Source organism: Danio rerio, chromosome 15, assembly GCF_049306965.1.
Source record: "Danio rerio strain Tuebingen ecotype United States chromosome 15, GRCz12tu, whole genome shotgun sequence".
NCBI lineage: Eukaryota > Metazoa > Chordata > Actinopteri > Cypriniformes > Danionidae > Danio > Danio rerio.
In genome coordinates, this window is record NC_133190.1 from 27,388,302 (window position 1) to 27,406,709 (window position 18,408).

General features: G+C 39.0%; 2 long non-coding RNA genes and 1 other non-coding gene across 3 annotated transcripts in view; 1 reads left to right on the plus strand and 2 right to left on the minus strand.

Moving 5' to 3' along the window:
- Positions 1-7,352, plus strand: part of LOC141377843 (uncharacterized) — a 47,601-nt gene extending 40,249 nt beyond the window's left edge. The window contains exon 4 of the long non-coding RNA XR_012390860.1: positions 6,686-7,352. This is a non-coding gene — a long non-coding RNA (uncharacterized lncRNA). The remainder of the gene's footprint in view (positions 1-6,685) is intronic.
- Positions 2,145-18,167, minus strand: LOC137487751 (uncharacterized). Its single transcript, XR_011006460.2, has 3 exons — positions 17,300-18,167; positions 16,259-16,359; positions 2,145-4,195 (listed from the first exon to the last, which is right to left on the minus strand). It is a non-coding gene; the product is annotated as an uncharacterized lncRNA (long non-coding RNA).
- dre-mir-22a (microRNA 22a) lies at positions 4,045-4,130 on the minus strand. The gene has a single exon (NR_030022.1). It is a non-coding gene; the product is annotated as a microRNA 22a (primary transcript).
- Positions 18,168-18,408: the final 241 nt, after the last annotated feature.

Here is an 18,408-nt window from a genome sequence, read left to right on the forward strand (position 1 = left end):
GTATGTAGATGTAATGTGACTTAAAGTGTGACTGAAGAAAATCTCAGACAAGTTTGGATGAGTAAATAATGGCCATTTTAATTTGAGTAAACTATGCCTTTACAAAAGAAATTGAATGTAGTGTAAACATTGCTTAATTAAAGTATAATGAACTACGATTAATAAAGCAGGCTACATTTAGGAAACTCCATTTACGCAAACATTTTAAAAATAGTTTATATTTACAATAAATATACGCACATACTTATATATGACATTGTATGCGCTTTCCCTTTTGCTAGCCTGTTAGTTTGAATATATCTAAAGTATGTGAAAGATCCCTGATGGCTGATCTGAGCACCTTTCACCCGGGTGCAAAGTAACTGAGAGGCATCTGACCTCTGCCATTTGGGATTACTTTGCACTTGTGAGGCCCTTTCGAGTGAAATTCAACAAAAAGGTCTCTGTGAGCCATTTCACATTCATAGAATATTCCAGTTCAACACAAGCAGTTCACAAAATATTTCAGCTGAGAAATAATGAAAAACTGCAGCTACACGTCTTCGGGGAATTGTAGCACACAACACCATGTTCTCTTGAAGAATGCTTTTGAGATGCAGGATGAAATGGAAATCTAGATTTAATAGTGTTTCACTTAATTCACACAATTAGTGTTGCTGAGGTGTTCTAAACAGTTGCTCGCCGCTTGTTAAGGTGTTGCTCGCGTGTACCAGGTAGTTATGTTGTTGCTAGGTTAACCACGGAGCGGTTGCTAAGGCATTACTATGGTGTCCTAGGTGGTTTCTAAGGTGTTCTGAGTAGTTGCTTAGGTTGTTTCAAAAAGTGTTGCTAGGTGGTTGCTAGGGTGTTTGAGTGGTTGCTATGGTGTTCTGAGTGGTTGCTGGGTGGCATCTAAGGCATTGCTAGGATGTTCTGAGTGGTTGCTAGGCGGTTGCTAGGGTGTTTTATGTGGATACCAAGCTGTTGCTTGGCGGTTGCTAAAGTGTTCTGAGTGGTTGCTAAGGTGTTGTTAGGCAGTTGCTAAGGCGTTCTGAGTGGTTGCTAGGCAGTTGCTAACATAAATTAGCATGGTTATAGTATGAATTAGCATGTCGCTAGCTTGTTGTTAGCATGAATTTTGTATAAAGTTGCCTGTTGGTAGTGTGTTTATAGTATGATTTAGAAGGATACACCTTTAAAATCTGCATCCTTCGTAGGATACAGCCTCTAAAATGAGACACAGCTTATGTTTCTTATTATGATTAGTATGTTTGCTAGTATGAACTGGTATGTTGTTGGTATGTCCAATGTAAAGTCAATGGCAGTTTTTTAACAACAGAATTCTGTAGGACAGTTGCTAGGCACCGTAAATGGTTGCTAGGGTGTGGCTAGTAAGTTGAAAGGTAATCAGATTGGTAGTTAAATGAGTCCAACATTAAGTCTGTATGACAGTCTGGTGGAAAGTTAAGTTTCCAATGTTAAGTTAACGTTTGTGAATTTTGCAGGTCAGTTTTTTAGACAACCGTAAGTCAGATCAATTAGAAACGATAGAGCAACCAGAGTCAGACCAGTTTGGAGGTTTGGTGTTAGTTTGGTGGTTGTAGTATGAATGGTCTAGGACAGGGGTGTCAAACTCAATTCCTGGAGGGCCGAAGCCCTGCACAGTTTAGTTCCAACCCTGCTCCAACACACTTACCTGTTGGTTTCAAACAAGCCTGAAGGACTGAATTAGTTTGATCAGGTGTGTTTAATTAGGGTTGGAACTAAACTGTGCAGAGCTGCGGCCCTTTTGGAACTGAGTTTGACACCTGTGGTCTAGGAGGAGGAGACGCATATAGAAATTAGTTTCAGAAGAAGAATATCAAGTGTATGTACTGTAGTATAACAGTATGTTGGCTTTCTCACGTCACCATAATCAGAAGTCAAGTCAATTAGCACCACTGTATTAAGTGGTGGGAAAGAGGCTCGAAAGTGACCTTTCTGAACAGCAGGTCATCGGCCTAGTTTTAAAACAGCTCCAACATAATACAGGGTTTAATTTTAGTGTTGTTTTTGAGGGTTAATCTTCTTATGAAGTTTTCTAAAACATGACTCAAGTCATATCCATTCATTCAGTACAATAAAACCACACATTTCATTGCCAGTAAAGATAACAAAAGCATGTGTTCCCCAAAAGCCATTTTATTTGTGCAATCAATCATTCAACTCACATTTGGTCTGTTGTGAAAGTCTGTTCATTTGGCCCTTTGTAGTAATCTAATCTAAATGTCGTTGTTGACCTGACCGCCTGACTCTAAAGAGGGTTAGAGAGGGAGCTTCTGACCGTAGTGTACTATCTACAGCCTAAGAGCTCATGCAACACAGTCTGAGCGAGCCTCTTATGCGTGTGCTGTTTCTGTAAGAGCAGATGAGACGACGACCCTCAACAATCTTTTAATGCACTTGCAGGGAGATTGACATTAGAGCGGATCACGTAGGCCATCTTCGCCCATGACCTGAGGAAGCACTCGAGACGAGGTCAGAGCTATAGGTATGCAGTGACGCTGCGTCTTGTGCTTGTTTGATGGGGGAGGTAAAAAATGGAAAGCACATTTCAGCCATTCTGGCATCTGGTTCTACTAAATGCCTAGAATATTCTGGGTTTTCATCTGGCTGGGAGGATTTGGAGAGACGCTTTTTCATATCCTGTTTTCTGAGGCGCAGAACTCAGCCTTGAGGAGTTTACGGCTTGCGTAAGCTTGCGACAAGAAGAGCGTGTATACATGATGATCTCTGCATGTGACCAAGGTCAGATTTGTACACACACACACACACACACACACAAATCATATTTATGCCATAGAACAGCCACGGAAAGGAAAGAGGAAGTAACATACGCTCTCCAGTCTTTCATCAGTCACTCCCTCGAGGATCTTTGCGACTTTTAACACACAAACACGTCAAAGCTTGGGCTCTTTTCCAGAAAACACGGAAGTAACCATCCACCTTATTCTTCACGTACGTGCAGAAGAGGCCATTGTAAACTAAATGTGATGAGACTTCTAGTCTCATTCACTTCCATTGATTTTGTGGCAAACTGGTGTATATCAGAACAGTTTAATTGAAATTTAGTGTTATAAGCACATTGGTCTGTAGCGCAAGTAGTTTGACAGTTTACTGTCATTTGTTTTTCTAGTCTTTTACTCATAAATGGTAAATAAGTTGTTCTAACATTTGCAGAAATTTCACAATACAAGTCAATCAAGTCAATGAAAATGCTCGGTTCAGTAGTGCAGTGTAAAACCCAAAAGGTTAAGGTAACTCAAACCATTTGAGGAAACCGATAGCAACAAACCATTTAAGTTCAAAAACTTATGCTAATGAGTACTGTGAGCTTAATCCATTTGAGTAAACGAAGCAATTTGAGCACAGTAAAACCCAATAAATGAAGAGAACTCAAACCAACTGAGTACTGTAGAACATGATAAGTTAAGGCAACTCAAACCGTTCGAGGAAACCATTTGAGTTGAAAAACTAATCTATACGAGTACTGTGAACTTACTCCATTTAGGTTGAAGTAATGAGGTATTTAATTAACTTACTACCTTCAACACTCAGTTCGAAACTTTTCAAATGAGTAGAATTAACCTTCAGTCCATTTTGAGTTAACTACACTCATTTCATTTGGTAAAGTTGGCTGTTGGGTTTTACAGTGCATGTAAAACACATCAGGCAGTCTGACATTTTGCTACAGCAGAAGAGCAAGATGGCCACCTCTGTCGGCTCTACTGAAAGCACATGCGCCACTCCCTGCCTGCTCTACACCCAAATAAGGGCAAGAGGACCTCACCGGGACAGGAATGTGGCTGAGTCAGCATGGACCCCGTATGGTAGTCTTTGTTTATGCCTGAGAGGAACGAATGGCCATGCTCACGTAAGCAGGCTGCTTGAGGGAAAGACAAAAATGGGATCCGTCTGATCGGGATTGCTTGAGGAGGCCTCATCAGTTTGGAGCAAATTAAGGGTTGAGCTGACGATGTCGTTACCTCTGTATTGCCATCTTGTGTGCTGATGTGCCAGGAAAGAGCCAACCACAACAGTTCTTCAGCTGGCAGCTTTAGCTGGTACACAAGGACATAAAGCTTGCCAGTGAAGAACTGCTGCAGGTCAGCCAGTGGCTTCATGGAGTCGGTCCCTGATATTTCTCCAAACAACAGGGATCAGGAAGTGATATATTCTGTAGAAACAAAGGAAGGATGGAGAATAAAATATAGGTTTGAATAAAAAAAAAAAAAAATTCAACAAGGTAAAATTCAAACTTCATCATTTAAAAATCATTTTTCATAAAAAGGTTAAAACATTATTTATTTTTTAATCAGAGTTTTTACCTTTAATTGGATAGTACAGTAGAGAACATTAACAGTAAAGCATGCAGAGCAGAGAGAGGGAAAGGGTCAGCATAGGACCTTGAGGCAGGAATCGACCTCAGGTTGCCGTGAGCACCGGAGTGCATGTGCCAACGTTCTAACCACTTAACCAGTGTCGACAATTTTTTTCTTCTACATTTTTTTTCTTAATACACAATTTTTCCGTTTTGGAAATAAATAATAAAACATTTAAGAAAATGTGTTATATAGCAAAGCTTACATACTATTGAACTTGAACACTGTTAAAATAAATGAATTATGACATGAATTATATATAATTAATGAATTAATATAATATAAAAGCTAATTGAATTAAAAATCAAAAACAGAGCCCCAATAATCAGATACAAGAAACTATTCTCTATTTAAGTTAACAAAAATAATATTGAACGCAAAATTAATAAACATTTTCACCCATTTAAAAATAGGGATGTTTCGATCAGGTTTTTTTGCCGTTGAATCAAGTCATTTGATTTTAAATGTCTACCAATACCGAAACCTGATCCGTTGATGCATAAAAAAAAGAATAAAGAAGAGCGAAGAAACAGATCCAGGATGTTTCTTATTTTTAATTTAATTCACCTTATTTTAACATTTAACAACTCATGTTGCACTTCTGTGAGGTAGCTTAAACAATCAAGTAATAAATAACAAATTCTTCACTTTTGGAATACTAAATATATGTTTAAAAATAATAATAATAATAATCTAATATAAAAACAAAGAGCGCCTCAACTTAAAATACCCAGCAGGCAATCCCAAGTTTACGTCTCACAGTTTGCTATGGCAATGGTGTCATCATCAACTTTATAATACCTCCAGAACGCAGACATAATTGCGCTTTTCTCTTCAAACTGCTTCCATATTCTACAACAGCCAATAGCGTCTCTGTAACAAAGTGATGTCATGCCGCACGCATTGCTGTTTCTGTGTCAAGTCAGGAAAGAGGTCTAACTCCACCACATAACTATATAGTTGCATTTATAAATAATGAGAATATACATATATATTCGAGTCCTGATCGAGAGATAACGTCCGATTCCGATTGAGTCTGAAATCATGTGATTGGGCCCGATCTGGACATCCCTATTTAAGAATCATAACCATAATCAGCCTAAATACTTTATACCTATGCCAATTGATTACTAAAGCCAATAGTAAATGTAATAGAATACACAAAACTTAAAAAAAAAAAAGACATTTTACACTCAAAGACATTTAGGTTTGTAAATTATCACAATCAAGAATACATACAAAATCGTTTGAAATAGTTTCTTTTACAAAGGTTTCATTTCCAATATTTTTTGTTTAATGTAGATTAGTCATTAATTGCCAAGAAAGTTTTATAGAAAACAGCATGACCACTGATATGAGCACAGCCTCATAACTAAAAGGCATAGGCTTATACACACACTCACGCATTTATTATAAATATTTTACCAAAACAGTTATGTTACATTACATTTTTTTTTATATTAGTATCTATGAGATATGATGCGGTGGCGCAATAGGTAGTGCTGTCGCCTCACAGAAAGGAGGTCACTGATTCGAGCCTCGGCTGGGTCAGTTGGCTTTTCTGTTTTGCATGTTCTCCCTGGGTTCGCGCGAGTTTTCTCCCGTGGTTTCCCCCACAGTCCAAAGACATGCGGTATAGCTGAATTGGGTAAGCTAAATTGTCTGTAGTGTATGAGTGTAAATGAGAGTGTATGGGTGTTTCCCAGTAATGGGTTGCAAATGGAAGAGCATCTGCTGCATAAAACATATGCTAGTTAATTTGGCGGTTCATTCCGCTGTGGAGACCCTTGATTAATAAAGCGACTAAGTCGAAAAGAAAACGAAAGAAGGTGAAATGTCTGATAAAGAGAATATCTGGATTAAGTTTAAACAGCTGATTATTTATCGCTTTCACTGCCGTAGCCATTGAAATAAGAATGAGAGAAAAAGAGTTGAGTCATGTGCTCTTCGCCCCTGAGGTATCGCAGGCCTGCTACTGCTCCAGCATTCATTCACTCAGCTCAACTTCTGCCTTTAATTGAGTACAGATAGATCTGCTGCCTGTGCGCAGTACACAAGCGTTTGATCATGCTCGAGCTCTTCTACCGCTCACACTGCATTAAAAATCTCCCTTTATCCAACTGACTTCAAGCTTTAGTTTCATTTTCAAACACGTACGCTTGATTTAAGCAAAGAATCTCCTGTATGCGGCCAAAAATCAGGCCATTCATTCTTCTCTCAGGGAAGCTCATGAAGTATGGTTTCATTTCCTGACTGAGCTTTTTTTTTTTCTCTCACGCTCTCAGACAAGCCGTCTCTGGGCCTCAGTCTCCCATTGATCTGCGCAGCGTTGACGGTGGCCATAAAGCTCTGAGCCATTGCTGCAGTTCAAGGACGGGTACGGCCTCTATGAACCCACTGACCTCACTGAACTATGGAAAAAAGGTCCAGTTTGCAAAGCACCGACTGGCCCTGGATTGGCACTCCCACACACAGCTTTGCTTCCTCAGTCTCTTTTGCGCACACACACACACACACACACACACACACACACACACACACACACACACACAAACTCGGAAATGCCAACCCCTGCCAAACCGCACGAATGATCTGCCCATATTCATTGAGTTGCTGATGGAGAAACAAACGCAGTGGAGTGACAAAGGCTGCGTTCACACCGCGCACAAATACAGTTTGGTTCTGTGTTAAACTTCTGTGGCGACAGAAACATTTTATGGTTCATTCATTTCATATATATGGAACAGCCATCTTCACTCATTCTCTACATACTGTAGAGCTGTGACTGTTTACACATTGAAAAAAAAGATAAAAAAGATGAAATTATCATGGTTAAATATAATATTTGCAAATATAAATATGCTTTGATCACAAATAAATGCACAAATAAAATGAAAAATACTAATAAAAAGGTGTCTTAATACTAATAAACTAACACAAAACATTTTATAGAAACATAACAAACATTTGTATTTTTTTTTACAAACAAATTAAAAGGAAAATAATTAAAACTAAAATTAGTTGTTTTAAATGCTACAAATGACTTTAGGCATTACAAAACATCATTATACCATATGAGGGAAAACTCAAATACTTTTAGCAATATTATGAATTCTATTGTAAATTTTATATTCAGAATTTTACATTGATATTTTCATATCAATTACCAAAAGAAATTTGGATGAATGTGTTTTTGTGTATCTTTTGAAACAAATATGGAAAGTATGGTTCACTTTATTTATAGAATTACACAATGTGCGTGTTTTACCTGAAGTGTTTAAGTACACCCGAGGTGTTTTTCATTGTTTGCACCTTCTCCTTTAAATTTCTAAGGAAGCTTAAGTTTTTTTTTTTCTGTTTTGCACCCGCCTCTTTCCTCTCTGCACTGACTGCACATATGAGAGGTGGGGGTCTGCTAAGCTCCAATTAATCTTATATCAATTTTACTTTAAAAATCTTTTTTGAAGCTAATTTTTATGTTAAGATAACATTTATACCTCTATTCAAATTTTTTTTTATTATTATTATTTTTAATGTTTAAACGTAAATTAATAACTTCATTTATTTTGTCTAATTGAAGCATGTAAATGCGTTGCACTTTCAGAGAAAAGTTATAAGGGCAAAGATGCACTGTAAAATCTGTGCTTTGAATTATCAGGAGTGAGATTAAAGAGCCGTCAAGACTGCTGATGTCCGTCTGGCTATTCCCACATTAAAAGGAAAACACCACAACGCAGGACCGGTTACACAAAATTTATCACTTACCACCAGTAGTTGGCGACAAGAATTCGCCAGTCTTAATGATTCACTGAATTATAAACTCAAATGATTCATTCAAAAACTGAATGATTCAGGAACAAAACACAGCAGTTTTGCTCAAAACTCCACAAATGTTTTGCTCAGGCTTCATTCAATATTATTGCTTCATTTATTGTTACAGTCTTTTTTTGTGGACATTTTCAGGAAAATTACGCCCTAGTTTGCATATTAGTACATGACGCATCTTAAATTTATTTACAGTTCTCAGCATATACATGTACAACCCTTACAAATCCATCTTTTTAAATTCAGATTTTTAATAGGAAGCTTTACAATATTATATTTGTGCATATACTTTAGATTAGTCACCACTGAAGCCAAATCTGGAGCTTATCTAACAAAATAACTTACCACATCAGTCCAAAAACTAGAACATCCAAATTTATATATGTTATAGAAAAATATTAAATACAAGCTTAAAAAGAAGAAGAAAAAAATGAAGCAAAAAAAATTTAATTTAGTTGAAATTGTTGCAATATTTAGCTTGAATTTAATTGTTTTATCCTTTAATTTCTGAATATGCTTGGTGACTAAAATATTATTTTAATAAATCTCTGTTTTCTTTAAATGCACCAAAATGCATTGCCTATATTCAATGAGAAATGGAAAAAAATTCCATGTACTCAATTATGCTGAGCACCTTACATAAAAATAAAAACCATACATGGAATATTTTGCTTTCACAAGTTAAATTACAGGATTGGTTTAACTGCTTTCTAACAGGCTTCATAAGTGAATGCTTTTGTACTTTAACGTGTTTTGGCTTTTTTTTTCCCCCAGAAAGAAGAAGACGACAATCAGTTTGCAGATTCTTAAAACAGCAGATCAATATTATTGCAAACAAGAAATAGCTACCCACAGTACAGACAAAGGTAAATAGATAAACTTAATGAACAAGGATGGCCTTGTTCCATCCTTGTTCCTTGACCTTATGAAGAAACAACTTTGAGCTTAAGAAGAAACAACTTAGTCAAAGAAGAAATGGACGCTCACTGCAGTGACAGAACACACATTGGGTTGCAGCTTCCCCCTTCCGCTGGGTCTTAAGCCTGTTGTTATCAGACACCAGGGCGGTTGAATTGTCCTTTGTCTGAAGGCGGAGATAAGATCCTTCTATGTCCAGGACACTGCTGGCAGGGAGGGCCAACAGCTTCGGTTACGAGCCTTAAACACAAATCACACACTACTGTCCACTATCAAACCATAATGTGCTCTCTAAAGTCATGACACCCCTGGATTTAACCCCCAAAATGGGCGGCACAGACAAAACGGAGCTTGATAACATATAGTTATAGAAAAGCCATCCGCTTTTCTCCGACCCACTCTCAGGAAAAACATGGAACTGTCGAATGCTGTTTGATGTCTCCACCCAGTCAAGACGTTCAGAGAACCACAGGCTAACAAGTGGTCAGCACTGGACACAATAGAGCATGTTTAAACTCTTGCTGTCTCTCTTACACACACACACACACACTCACTCTGACTCACCGACATATACAAACACACAATGCCTACAAATCCTGTCGCGCAGAACATAGTGTTCCCAAGGAGTGATTTATTGTAAAGCTGTGGAAGCTTCCCAAACAATTACAGTCAGGCTGCTCCACAAGGCAAAGGGAAACGGTGAAGTATGTGCCCTTCTCCCAGTCTTTACAGTGTCTGCTCACATTTTCCTCCTTGGAGTCCTTTGCAGCCAATTTCAATATGAACCAATCAATCAATAACTCACATACGGCATAAGATGGGAGACTGGGTGGTGGCAAAAACACTTTTCCACCTTCATGTCTAGTGCAGTTTACTGCACTCAAACTGTTTCATTAGCCATCCAAGAATGACAGCTTGCTCACATCACCAGGAGACGCTAAACAGCAGGTAAGCAACAAAGGTGAACTTTAATCCAATTGGAAAAGATGCCGGTTAAGGGTCAAACAGGTTTGCCTATCATCTGGAAGACAGTGAGATAAGGTCACAAGTCAGATTTTCAAAGCAAGATTTGTTACACCCTCTTTCCAAACAGATATGCGTTCACCTACTTGACTTAGCAATCAGGCTAAGTCAAAGCCACAAAGTGAGCTACAGATCAATGCATTAGGTATTGCCTTCAGCTTCTAAAGAAATAATTGGGAAGTGACCAAATGGGGTGGACGGGAGGGGTGATCTTTAATTAAAGTGAAAACCCACATTTATCTTAACAGAAGCAGAGCGGGGTCAATCCTGAGCGGAGATAATGATTATTGAGGGAAAACGGCTTTAAAATGTGCAAGCTTCATCGTTCAGAGGATGAAGCCAATGGTAGAGACGTTACATTCCTGTCATGCTTGTCCCATCAAGCAAGGGCTCTCAGAGGGAGTACAGTACAGAAAATGAGAAGAGAGAGAGAAAGAACCACACCCAGTGGTTGAAAGTCTCTTGTCTTTCTGCTACTGTGGAAAAATGTGAGGTTGGAACCATAAACTGGCAGAATGCAGTAAGAATCTTTGGAAGGAAACCACTAAATCCCTGAGGGATATAAGAATCCATTTTAGTTATGAAATGCCACATGACATAGCATGCAAGCAGATCATATGCATGTGGGGTTGGGGTGGAGGGGTGGTGCAATGGCCATTTCTTTACAACAGGAAACACATTCCACATTTTAACCAATGCCAGCAGGCGATGTGAAGAGGTTTTACCAAGGAAACTTCCAAGATTCCAATTGGTCCTGATGTCAGAGAGTCCAAAGCTCATTGTATGTGACTTTAGGGCAGATGGGCGAGTGTGCACTAACCCAGTCCACTCTATAACCTCTTCTTCAATGTGTAATGCAGGTACTGTGCATTATTCACCACCCTTTATGTATGCACAAAGTGACCAAAGTGATCTTGGCTTTATCCTTAATCACACATCGTTGTGCCTCTTTGAAGAGGCCAGGCAATCACCGACCCAACAGTGATGCTTGAAATGCTGAGGCGGCTCCAGTAATTCTGCCATGAATCATGGCATGAGTCAACCAGCAGGCAGGCAACAGTGAGAAATGGAGAAGTGCAGACATTGAGAAATGGATGCCATTCACTAATGCACAGACGAAAAAGACTAAAAATAATGGCCAATGCCAGGAAAAGGAAGAGATCAGAGCTAATTTAGAGAGAGAAACGCACACCTGTACTCAAAGGACTTTTTGATGCTGAACGTTTGTTGGCGAAAACGACAAAGTAAACAGGAAGACTTACCAAGGGCTCGTCTGTGACACAGACGTCATGCAAACGCAAACATCCTGCTTCTCCTCTCGATTCCCAAACTTTGTCTAGGTGCGCATGCTAACTACCCAAATTTATGAGGTGAGAAAAGTACTGTATGCGCATACAGGGTAAGACACCTGGTTGTCTATAGATAGCTCAGACGATCACAAACCTAAACATGTCATGGCCAAAGAAAGTCTAAAGCGCTCAAGGTAGGTAAGCTTTACCCTAATCTGAAATGTCTAGCCAAAGCCTGAGCTTATGGAGGAAGAGCAGGAAAATGTATCTAAAGGACCCCAGTGGAAAAGAGTTGTGATGCATTTAAGTGTGCATTTGCATCCCAGTAGCCCCACCTCATCACTTGTTCCACAGAACAAACAGGACTATTGCATAAGTCTCTAACGAGAACCACCTCCTATGTGTCTCTGACTATCAAAAAGGACTGCTCTAAACCGCTATTCAACTTCCTCCAGCGACTCGACAAACAGAAAAACATGCAGGCAAAACAGTTTGATATAAAAGAGGAAATTCCAGCTGGGTTATACAATGGAAATGACTGTGGGGCAACACGGAAGCGACGAAGCCATTTCAAGAATTCATGTAATCTCCTGCTAATATCAAGGCTGATGGGTGGAGTTTCTAGAAATCTCAAACGAGAGCTCCAGAGACCCACACATAGCCAGAGGAAGCTATGGGAGCCTTTAAATGTGCATTGAGCATCCCACACATATTCACACTGCTGTTTGGGGGGAGGGTCAGACTGGTTAGTATAAATGGAGTGCACTTATACAACATAAAAAAATAGGGGGAAAAAAATGGACATTAATATTTGAACGACAATATTTGCCACATGCTGTAGGGTACTGCCTAAAGAAAAATAGGGAAGTTTGGAACTTTAAGGTAACTACTTTCTCTTTAGCTTGTTCTTCTGAAATGCAGATTCCAACACCAAAGAATGCAAAACATCTGGCCAAGATTACGAGAAACGAGTCTTCAGCTTCTTCTCGTTATTTTGTGAAACAGCTTGTGCCAAAGGCAAGGACCCATTTAAACCCTGTTCTGGGAACCTGACAAATCAGGTTCTGTAAGGGGAAAAAAAAAAGCAAGACCTGCCACATCATTGCTTAAGGAGCACTACAGCCCTGCTGTTTGCATGTGTGAATTAGTACATAACTTTAACAAGTCCATCTCTGATGTGGTTATACTAGACTATATTCCACACAGGAACATTCTATATTAGCAGCCAATGCAAAGGGAAGCTGATGGCAGCTGGTAAACCATGAATATGTAGCAACTCAAATGAAGCTTCCTTCATAATGTTGGTTGTTGTAATGACAAAGCATAGCCTGTTCTCCCCCACCCTACCCATCGAACTCTGAATCATAGCTCGCTATGTTAGCAGCGATCAGAGCCGCAGCTGCTTCTCCCAGCACAGCAAAGGAAGCAGAAGCTTTGATTTTACTCAATCGTGCTTTTAATAGCATGCCATGGGTAAATCAGCCTGAATGGGAATGTCTCGGTTCAAATTCAAGTGAAATAATTACAAAAACAATCTACACTACAATGATTCAGCAACACAGTGAATGACTCAGCCAAAATTAGTTACTTATTGACTGAGTATCACTGATTTGGCAGAGCTGAAACTGAAAATGACGCAAAAGCTGTAAAGCTATATTTATATGTGCTTTAACAAACAACATCCAAGGGTTTGGGCTTGGTATGACTTTTAATTCTTAGGAAATTTTGGTTACACTTAATTTTATGGTGTTAAAAAAGGTTCTGGGTTATTTTTGTGGAGACTAAAAGACTTTCTTTGGACCTTTTTTCCTCAGGAATATTTTTTAAAAAGCAGCGTTTATTTAAAAAAAAAAAAAAGAAAATTTCTCTAAAATCACAAACCTTCTGTGTCTCTTCTGATCAATTAAAAAAGAAAAATGCTAAATAAAAGCATTCAACCATTTTTAAATTCCTAAGTGTGTGTGTGTGTGTGGCATAGCTAATATGTTGTAAATTTAATTTAAATAGCTTAAAAACGGTTTATAAAGTCAACAGACCATCAAGCACTTACCTAAAAACTAAATATTTTCTTAGGATACACTGATGGAATTATATTCAACAGGTTCATTCCTGCAGCTTGCCCTCCCGCCCTCTATCTCTCACCCTTTCCATTGCGCTTTCTGCAGTTCTTTCCGTTGGTCAAGTCTTTGTGCCATGCATTCCTAGGATGCCTGGTACATACGGTATAAATTCCATTCTGTCTGCAGAGGCCTTCCATGCTGTCTGAGATCCGCCGTGCTGGACTGACTCCACCCTCCCACAAAGCACGGCCAGCTAACACTCTGACTGCGAAGGTGAACTAGCTTGGATGGCTTATAAAAAAAAGAAATGAAATAGACAAACGGTCCACAAGTGAAGCAAACAGGTTTTAAACAAACCCGTTCTTTCTATATAAAAAGAACGAGCTCGTTACTTTGAGTTTTGGAGCATCTCTGCGATGTATGCGCGCGCCGCCTTGCATGGCGAGGACAGAAATCCAATGAAGAACAATAGCACAAAACCTCAAACTGGGTCACTTACATGGCAGTGTGGAGCACAAAGCCTGCAGTCCATTTAATCAAAGGGAGATTACACAGTTCCCTCAGGGTAGACGGCAAACGCAAACTCATTCTAGAAGTCGCCAGTGTCGAATCACTGAAAAGATATTGCTAGGAAGTTAACTCAACATTACAGTGGATGAAAACGTGGAAAGAAGCACTGCAGGCTCACTTCCTGAGACCTCATGGCACAAATAGCCCAGGCGGCCAGCATTTGGTCCCACAGGACTGCACAGACGGGAAGCTCCGCTGTCCTTGAGACAACAGCAGACCTTCTTCTGAGATCCTCCCCTCCCACACTCAAGACAACTACAGCCACCTGCCAAACAGGCAAATCACTGTCACAGCCGAGCTTCATCTGCAAAAAAACCCACTCACAGTCTGTGCGGCACGATACCGCACCAATTACGGAGGCAATGGTGGAATGAATGCCAAGACTCCAGCAAAACCACTTAAAAACTCGCAATCCTCCACAAGTGAGTGTGTAAAAAAATCAAAATGTCAAGGAGGCCAGAAAAACAGCACAAGTGAGTAACGATAAGGGTGTGGCTCCAAAAGTCTCCATGCTATGACATTTCTCCTTATGTCCACGCATGCAGTTGTCTCAGCTCCATCATGCTGCGGTCTGTTCATCCATTCAGATCCACTCACGCAACGCCACGGGGGCCGAAGGTTAAAGAGGAAGCAAAAATATGAACTTTCAAAGTTCAATGTTTCATAAAGGGCCTCGCAGTAAAGCCGAAGTCAAAAACTAAAAGAGAGGAAGCATTTGAACAGCAGAGACCTTGAATAGTAATCACAGGTCCTCCTTAGTGATTTCTCCACTGAGTACACAGAATGTCCAGGGAGTTTCAAACACCACTGTTTTATTTCAGTGTCTTTCCAGCCATGCTTGGATGAAGAATAAACTCATTTAGCAGTGAATGCAACAGCGAGGCCAGTCAAGTCTTCACAAAACAAACACTTTCTTAACAAAAGAAATAAATAAAAATAGCAACATAATTAAACCTGCATGCAAAGATCTAAGATGTCCAACCTTCCTACGGATGGCGATTACCCTGGGCAGGAGAACAGATGTGTCTTTTTCCATAATATGCATGTGCTGCTTTTTTAATGAGCTACTTCAGTCTTATTTGCTCATTTAAATGTGTATACTACATCATTTTACAGCTCTGCTTTAATTTATTCAGACATATTGACGTTATTCAGGGTGGAAGGCACTTCAGTTTTCACAAATGGAAATCAGGCTGCTACGGAAAAATCTATAGGTGGTTCTGCTTTGTGACCAAACATCTTGTCTAATCAGTTTTTTTTTTTATTATCAGTTAATAAAAAAAAATACAATAAATAAATAATTAAATAAATAATTAATAAAGGAACCCCTAACCGTCTTGCTCTCAGAAAAATTTAAATATAGCATCTACCGTAAATGAGTTACTTAAACAAGAAACAAAATAAACTTGTTAAATTATAATCATGGCTAATGATAAAATATAGATTTAGTTCAACATTATTTTAAGTGAAGCCTAACTAATGTATTGAAAACCTGACACAGTAAAGCATACATTATTTTATGGGGGACGATCTCATGGTAGTCTTAAGCTCATAAGAGTAATAAAAACAAAGACTTTTACATTAACTCTCTCTCTGTTCTCTTACATTCTGAAACCTCATTTAATCTGCTAATTATGTGGTGTAGACAGAAAATGACTAAGAAATGAAAACCTGACCTTAACATTACTCAGTAGGATAATTCTGGATAGTGAGATTAAAAGCAAGTAATGGTTTAAAATGTTATATTATACTGGAAAAAGTTACCAAAGCAGCAAAACCCTTTAAATGGTTGCATAAACATGACTTAAGGATGGTTGTCAACAATTTATTGCCTAACCTAATCCACAAACTGAAAATCGAAAGAAGAGCCATGTGGTGATAAGAAATTAAAAAAAAAAAAAGTATGTGTGTGTGTGTGTGTGTGTGTGTGTGTGTGTGTGTGTGTGTGTGTGTGTGTGTGTGTGTGTGTGTGTGTGTGTATATATATATATATATATATATATATATATATATATATATATATATATATATATATATATATATATATATATATACATACACACACAATTGTCAGATCTATAATACAATTCTAGGAAGTGAAAATAATGGTTTGCTATGAGACCTGACACATACAAGGTGTCACATCAAACAGTACTAATATTTCATAACTTACATTTATCAGTCGGACGTCATTCAGACGTAAGAAGAGGCAATCCATGCAACGGCATACTGTTGACACTGGAAAGAAACTGAGGTCTTCATCCATATGTTTGGCTGTGAATGAAAAGAGAAAAGTGAGAAAGAGCAGACAAAAAAATTAAACAAGTAACCTAGAGGGGAGGGGGGTGGAAAGATGAGGACAAAACTCGTATATCTCGCACCGTACAGGGTGGGGTCTTGAGGAATGTGCCATGCTCTCGCCTCACAGGAATCAATGACGATGTATATGCGTTCTCTCATGACCAAATCCAGGTTTTAAGTAGGCTACTACTATCAAACTACCCAAATTAATATTGTAATATTCACCATATTTCATAGCTGAATCTCCTGTTGCTCCTTTTATTAATTTTCAAAAGGCGTACGATTAAAAAAACTGTAAATTAGGCTTTAACTTAAAGTGACAGTTCACTCAAAAAAAATAAAATCGCTGCTTAGTCTTCTCGACTGTTTTTACAAAAGTGTTTGAGTTAATTAGAACACAAAACAAGGTCCAAATAGGAATATATGCATGAACGCCTTAATAGCTAACCTTTCACGTTGATGCAGTTTTTATTCTGCAAAATAAATGGGGACTAGCTGTAATATTCATTTGGAGATGTTTATACAGGTCATAAACATCATGAGAGCGAGTAAATAGAAGCTAAGCGTTAATTTAGCTTGTTCTTTTAGGGCCTATTCCATGTCGCATATTCCAAGTTCAAAATGAGTTTACATATAAAACAAATACGAAAAAGCAAGCTAGCAAACTAAACCCGAAGCCAATTATATTTAATAATTCACCCGATATACGTAAATTTAGAAGCTATATTCTAATGTTAACTGAAAGAAGAGCAACGCCCACTGTTAAATATGAGTATTCAGTGTTAATACTCATCTGCTTCATTCTAAAATCTGTAAATATACTAGAGCTGATAAATCAGTATCAGTGCAGCATTGAGGTTTTTTTTCACAAAACACATTGGGAGCAAAAACTTCTGAATGAGGATTGACTTACTTCAGCTAGCAGAATTTTCGATTTCCGTCGTCGATCGCTTCGTATGTCACAATGATAAGCGGATCAACTCCCAGATACCATAGAATATTCGCGTAACATCCTTTATTTTCGCAATGGGCTTTTATCCCCCCTTCATATTCAGATTACAGACCGTCTAGTACTAGCGGACGGCTCACGCCCTGTGTGCTCAACTCTGAACTGAACGCTCTCGCGATCTCTTCCAATGGAATGTAACAGATTCCATTCGTTCTGAAGCGGATTCAAACACTTCCGAAAAGTTATATCGAACGCTGCAGCGGTCATGGAACGATTCGAATCCCGTTGTGTAATCGAACGCTTCCTGGATTTAAATATCTCTCTAGTGACACGCGCGCAGAATTATCTCGAAAAAAAACCTAGAAAACATAGATTCATTCCGAGCGTTGACGCACAAGCTCGAGGACATTCGACAATTAAAATAAACCGTTGGCTCATTGGGACCACAAGTTCGAATTCGACCTGGTCATATTCCAATACAATTCACAGTCTGTCTCGCCCACTATAACGCATTTAACACTGAATAAATACGAAAGCCGAAAGAAACACACAAGTTCTGCTACAGTTTAAGTAATTCGCCCTTTTGCTGAAAGCCACACCTTAACCTCAAATCACTCCTGACATCAAAGAGCTAAAGCGCGACTCAGCTGAAATATCTAATCTAAAACCCACTCAGACTACTCAACAGACTGCTAGACAAATCATTAACAATAACATTACTCAACTTCAACGCAACACCATTACTCTTACGTCCTAAATTTCCCAATCTAGCCCACATAACGCTGCGTCCTGAGTCTCTGCTTCTACTCCCCTCATACCGGCTTCTCCTCCCGATCAGCTGGCAGCGCAGTGACGCCAAGAGCAACAGCTGACCAATCAAACACTAACGTCAAACAGCAGAAGTCACGCCCACTTATGACCATTCGTGAATGCCAGGCCTGTGCACCAATGAGTCAGACGGGTGTAGAGCGCTCTGTCCAATGACGCGACTCCTTTTCACGGGTCCTCTAAAGAGCAAATGACTGAGCACGTCTGTAAGCAGGACTGGATAACTGTTTTCAGACTCCTATTAA